At 38.9% G+C, this 6,456-nt stretch overlaps 1 pseudogene; it reads right to left on the minus strand.

Annotated features, from left to right (window-relative positions):
- Positions 1 to 4,686: 4,686 nt before the first annotated feature.
- On the minus strand, positions 4,687 to 5,536 carry LOC147005124 (uncharacterized; annotated as a pseudogene).
- Positions 5,537 to 6,456: the final 920 nt, after the last annotated feature.

A 6,456-nucleotide genomic window follows, 5' to 3' on the forward strand; every position in this document is an offset into this window, starting at 1 on the left:
TTGAAATCTCCCACTATTATTGTGTGGAGTTAAATATGTGTTTTGAATTTTAGTAAAGCTTCTTTTATGAATTTGGGTGCTCTTGCATTTGGGGCATAGAGGTTTAGAACTGAGACTTTCTTTTGGTGAATTATCCCCTTGATGAATATGAAGTGCCCTTCTTCATCACACTTGATAGCTTTTGGGTGAAAGTTTATTTTATTGGATATTAGGATGGCAACTCCTGCTTGTTTCCTGGGATCTTTTGCTTGGAAGACCTTTTTCCATCCTTTTTCTCTGAGATAGTGCCTGTCTTTGTTATTGAGGTGTGTTACTTGTATGCAGCAAAATGCTGGATCTTGTTTGCGTATCCAGTCTGTTAGCTTATGTCTTTTTATAGGTGATTTGAGTCCATTAATATTGATGGCTCCTGATACGTTTGTTTTTGTAGGTGGCTTTATGTGCTTATGGCTCTCTGCTTTTGACTTTGTTGTGAGATGCTTAATATCTTGTCCTTTCTTTGGTGCAGATATCTTCCTTGTGTTGGAGTTGTCCTTCTATGATCCTCTGTAGGGCTAGGTTGGTAGATAAATACTGTTTAAATTTGGTTTTGTCTTGAATATTTTGGTTTCTCCATCTATGTTGATTAAGAGTTTTGCTGGGTATAGTAGCCTAGGCTGGCATTTGTGTTCTCTTAGAGTCTGCATGACCTCTGATCATGCTCTTCTGGATTTCATAGTCTCTGTTGAGAAGTCTGGTGTAATTCTGGTAGGTCTACCTATGTATGTTACTTGGCATTTTTCCCTTGAAGCTTTTAATATTCTTCCTTTACTCTGTGCATTTAGTGTTTTGATAATTATGTGATGAGAAGATTTTCTTTTCTGGCCCCATTTATTTGGTGTTCTATTTGCTTCTTGTACCTTTATGTCCATCTCTTTCTTTAGGTTGGGGAAGTTTTCTTCTATGATTTTGTTGAAGACATTTTCAGGTCCTTTGACCTGGGAATCTTTGTTCTCCTCTATTCCAGTTATTCCTAGATTTGGTCTTTTCATTGTGTCCTGAATTTCCTGAATGCTTTGGGTTAGGATTTTTTTTTTTTATGTTTTGAATTTTCTTGACAGTTGTGTCAATCTTTTCTACCATATCTTCTACACCTGAGATTCTCTCTTCTATCTCTTGTATTCTGTTGGTAATACTTACATCTGTAATTCCTGACCTCTTTCCTAGGTTTTCCATTTCCAGATTTGCCTCCATTTGTGTTTTCTTTATTGTTTCTACTTCCACTTTTAGCTCTTGGATTGCTTTATTCAATTCCTTCACCTGTGTTTTCCTGTATTTCTTTCAGTGAGTTATTGATATCCTCCTTAAAGGACTCTATTATCTTCATGAGATAGGATTTTAGGAAAGATTCCTGATTTTCAGGTGTGTTGGTGTATTCAGGGCTTGCTGTAGTGGGAAAACTGGGTTCTGATGATGCCCACATATTTTGGCTTCTGTTGCTTATAGTCTTGTGCATGCCTTTCACCATCTTGATATCCTTATTGTTTGTTGGTCTGGGTGACTGTATGGCATCTGCCTCTTTTGTCCCTGGGTTGTTCAGGTCTCCCGGTAGGTCTGCCACCTTGGCTATATCAAACCACCTGTGGGGCCTTCCAACTGAGGGCTCTTCACAGGGGCAGAGAAGCTGCTGATCTGTTGACCTGGCTGCAGTAGATCTCCTTGGAGGTCTTCAGACAAATGCTCTTGGTGCAGCAGGTCCTCTAGGATGGATCAGGATATGGAGTCTTCATGGGAGCAGACCAACTAGTGGTAATTTCTACAGTAGTAAGAAGTAGCGCAATTTCAGCTGGATCCATTCTGACTAATTGTCGAAGTCTCGCTTTTCCTTTTAGTATCAATTCAGAGACTTTCTCAATGTAGGTTTTTAATTTCTTACTCTGTTTATGTGCAAAAAAATCTCCATTCTAAGATATAATCTTCCCTCTACATAAGAATTCCTGTAGGGGAATGAGTAGAAGGTAAGATGACTAAGATGCAGGACATCTTTGGATCAATACAATCTAGATGTGTACCCTTCAACTTCCTTTCTACTAAAGCTAACTCCACTCAGCCTCAGCTGAAAGTGTTCTTAAGCCATTTAAATTGTTATCACCATGTAAGGTTTGAAATACATTGCTTAGCTCTTCAGTGGCCAAACCAATTGCAGGCTGCAGCCAGTTAATATCTCCCAGTAACTTCTGAAAATCATTAAAGGTCCTTAATTGGTTTCTTCTGATTTGCACCTTTTGTAGCCCAACCCTTTGCAGACTTGTTTTATCCCCTAGATAACTAATAGAATACCCTCTTTGTATTTTTCTCAGAGGTGATTGTCTATCCCCAGGAAGGCAAGGTTTGTTGTTGTTGTTTAACTTCATCAAATATTCTTTCCACAATATTTTTATCTGGATCAGTCAATAAGATGTCATCCATATAATGATAAATAATGGATTGGGGAAATTGTTTGCAAATCATCTCCAATGTCTGTTGTACAAAATATTGGCAAAAGGTAGGGCTATTTAACATTCCTTGTCACAGGACCTTCCAAAGATATCTTTTTATTGGGCAACCTCTATTGAAGGTAGGTACTGAGAGAGCAAACCTTTCCTTATCACATTCATGTAGAGGAATGGTAAAGAAACAGACTTTTCAGATCAATCACTATGATAGGCCATTCCTTAGGTAAAAAGGAAGACAATGAGATCCCAGGCTGCAAGGAACCCATTGGCTGAATAATCTTATGAATCAATCTGAGATCTGTCAACATCCTCCATTTGCCAGATTTTTTTTTTTAAATGACGAATATTAGAGAATTCCAAGGGCTGGTAGACTCCTCTACATGCTAAGCCTTCAGCTGCTCCTGGACTTGCTATTCTAATACCTGTAGTTTTTCTTTTGTCATAGACCATTGATCAAATCAAATGGGTTAGACAGTCAACCACCTTAGTGTCTTGGCAGCAGTGGTTCCTTTGGGTATAGCTAAATTGTCAGCCTTTGCTGTATCTTATTTATGGACAGTGTGGACAGTCTGTAACTGCCTTTGATAATGTTCTCTAACTAATTTAAGATGTTTATTAGGAGCCTGACAGGTTTCAAGGCTAGACACTGAAACTGAGGGGATATTAATTTGGGTTTTCCACTGCTATAATAAATCTCTTCCCCTTAAGTTAATGGCTATATCAGTCACATATGGCCTCAATTTTCCTACCAGATGTTCTGGTCTTATACATTTAAGCCATCTGGTACTTTACTTATTTGGGATAAGGGTTCAACTCCTTGAAATTGGATGTCTACTTCTTGAAGTAGCCAACTTACAGGCCAAGACTTTGGAGAGATAATGGTTACATCTGCTCCAGTGTCAACCATTCCTTCAATCTCAACATTGTTTACTAGCATTCTTAGCTTTGGCCTTTGATACTCTATAGAAGTTTGACAAAATACTGGTTTTGGGCTCCCTTTGAGGCCTTTTGAATTGTCTACAGAACTTGCCTCAGCCTTGTCTGGCCTTTGAACACCTCTTTCTGAGGCAGTAATTTTAATTTTCCTGAGGAAGCAAATTCTCCCTGCCTGGCATTGGGGCCTGCGAGAGGCCCCCCTGGGAGTTTTTTGGCAGGGTGTTGCCCAATTTGTCTGTTGTTGCTCTACATTCCCTAGTCAAATGTCAGCCTTTGCCATACCTTTGACATATTCCAGAAGGAATAGGCCCCCTTTTGGTATTACTGCGATTTTTCCTGCAGTCATTTCTAAGATGACCTCACTCATCACAATTAAAACATTTGAAATTGGGGCTAGCGAGATGGCTCAGTGGGTAAGAGCACTGACTGCTCTTCCAAAGGTCCTGAGTTCAAATCCCAGCAACCACGTGGTGGCTCACAACCATCCGTAATGAGAACTGACGCCTTCTTCTGGCGCGTCTGAAGACAGCTACAGTGTACCTGAGCGAGCAGAGTGGGCCAGAGCAAGTGGGGCTGATCAGAGTGAGCAGAGGTCCTAAAAATTCAATTCCCAACAACCACATGAAGGCTCACGACCACCTGTACAGCTTCAGTGCACCCATATACATAAAATAAATAAATAAATCTTTAAAAAGAAATTTGAAATCTTGGGTGATTTCTAGGTGTCTAGGGGGCAGGTTCTCTTATTACAGTCATATCAGGTAATTGAGATCCAACACCAGTTGTATATCTAATCCACTCATCTATTGATGCTGACCTTGCCCTCTGTGGTCTGATTACTTCCTTACATTCAGCATTTGCATTTTCAAAGGCTAGAAACTCTATTACTGCCTTTCTTGCTGATGAGTCTGATATACTCCTTTCCACAGCTGAGGTTAGCCTTTGTAAAAAGTCAGGGAAGGTTTCTTGTGGACCTTGTATGACTTGAATAAATGGTTCAAGTCTTTTCCCTGATTCTGCAACTTTGTTCCAGGCCTTTAAGGCTGACAAGTGACACAATACCAGAGTTTCTTCATCATATACAGCCTGCAGCTCTATCACAGCAAAGTGACCGTCACCAAGTAGTTGGTCCGTGAAAATCTATCTACCCTTGGCTCTATTTTGTTGTGTTAGCTCCCTCAGCTTGTCTCTCCAACATGTGAACCATTGTAAATTTGCAGCAGGTTCTAGTATTGCTCTTGCCATATCCTTCCAGTCTTGGGGAATTATTCTATTTTTAATAGCCCAAGAAGTCAGAATTTGTTTTACAAATGGCCATTGCATTCCAAATAATTGACACCTCCCTCAAATTTCTCAGATCTAACACATCCACAGGTTGCTGTTCAAATTCCTGATAACCTGTGAATAATCATTGTCTGGAGGTCTTTGTTGTATATTAACTGGATAGACTAAAGTTTGTTTTCTAATAACCTGTGGTTGGCTTTCTCTAACTTTATCTTCTGTCCCTACCTGAGTATTTTCCTTAATTGAAATTTTAAATTCCTTCCTTAATGTTCATGCTTCCTATCTCTCCTTTTGTCACTTCCTATTCCTTGAGCTCCTGTATTCTCTGTTCAAGGTTCTGCCTCCACGTTTTGATTTTTTTTCTTTAGATAGCAATTCTGATAGTCTGCTGCCCATTTTATTTTGATTAATTAATTTTAAAAGGTTATTCTCCAAGTCTAGTTTCCAATCCTCATTATTTTCTCTTTGCTGCTCATCCTGATCTGTGAGCTGCTGAATCCTTTGTTCTAGAATCTTTTCTAGCTCCTGTCTCCCACCTTCATTTTAATCTTTCTGTCTCTTATTCTGATCTATAATTTCCTGTGTCTTCAATTCTAGTGTTTCTTCTAGGCCACATTGCCAAATCTTAAATTTCTCTATTGTTCATGATATTCTATAATTTTCTGTATCTTCCATTCTAAGCCCTGCTTCCATAATTTTAGTTTCCCTTTACGTTGTAAGGCTAATATTGCAGCATCTACCTTATTTTGATTTGCTATCTTCAGTAAATTATCCTCTAGACTTTGATTCCAAATTTTATCTCTATCTCCTTGCTGTTCAGTCTGATCTGTGAGCTGCTGCATTGACTGCCAAGAACTCTGACACACCCAGAATCTCAATATCACAGGATCCCAGAATCACAGGATCACAGAGAAAGCTGGACTCGGAGGAGTCCTGAATCAACTGGGATTACAGGAAGGATAGGCTCCAATCAGATATATATCGAGTGCAGGGAACACTTGAGATAATCACATGGCAGGAGGCAAGCTTAAGAACAGAAGCAACAGAAACCAAGGTTACTTGGCATCATCAGAACCAAACTCTACCACCAGAGCAAGTCCTGGATACATTATCTAAATTAACTAAATCAGAAATGAAAAAGGAGACATAGCAACAGAACCTGAGGAAATGCAAAACATCATCAGATCCTACTACAAAATGCTATACTCAACAAAACTGGAAATCCTGGATGAATTGGACAATTTCCTAGACAGATAACAGGTACCAAAGTTAAATCAAGATCAGATTAATGACCTAAACAGTTCCATATCCCCTAAAGAAATAGAAGTAGCCATTATAGTCTTCCAAACAAACAAACAAACAAACAAACAAAAAGGACCAGGACCAGATGGATTTAGTGCAGAGTTCTATCAGACCATCAAAGAAGACCTAATTCCAATTATCCTAAAATTATTCCACAAAATAGAAGCAGAAGGTACTCTACCCAATTCATTCTATGAAGCCACAATTACTCTGGTACCTAAACCACACAAAGATCCAACATAGAAAGAGAACATCAGACCAATTTTTCTTATGAATATCAATGCAAAAATACTCAATAAAATTCTCGCTAACCGAATCCAAGAACACATCAAAACAATCATCCATCATGATCAAGTAGGCTTCATCCCAGGGATGCAGGGATGGTTTAATATATGGAAATCCATCAATGTAATCCACTATATAAATAAATCCAAGACAAAAACCACATGATCATCTTGTT

This window comes from Mus caroli, unplaced genomic scaffold (assembly GCF_978045245.1).
Source record: "Mus caroli unplaced genomic scaffold, Mus_caroli_1 scaffold_4, whole genome shotgun sequence".
Lineage (NCBI taxonomy): Eukaryota > Metazoa > Chordata > Mammalia > Rodentia > Muridae > Mus > Mus caroli.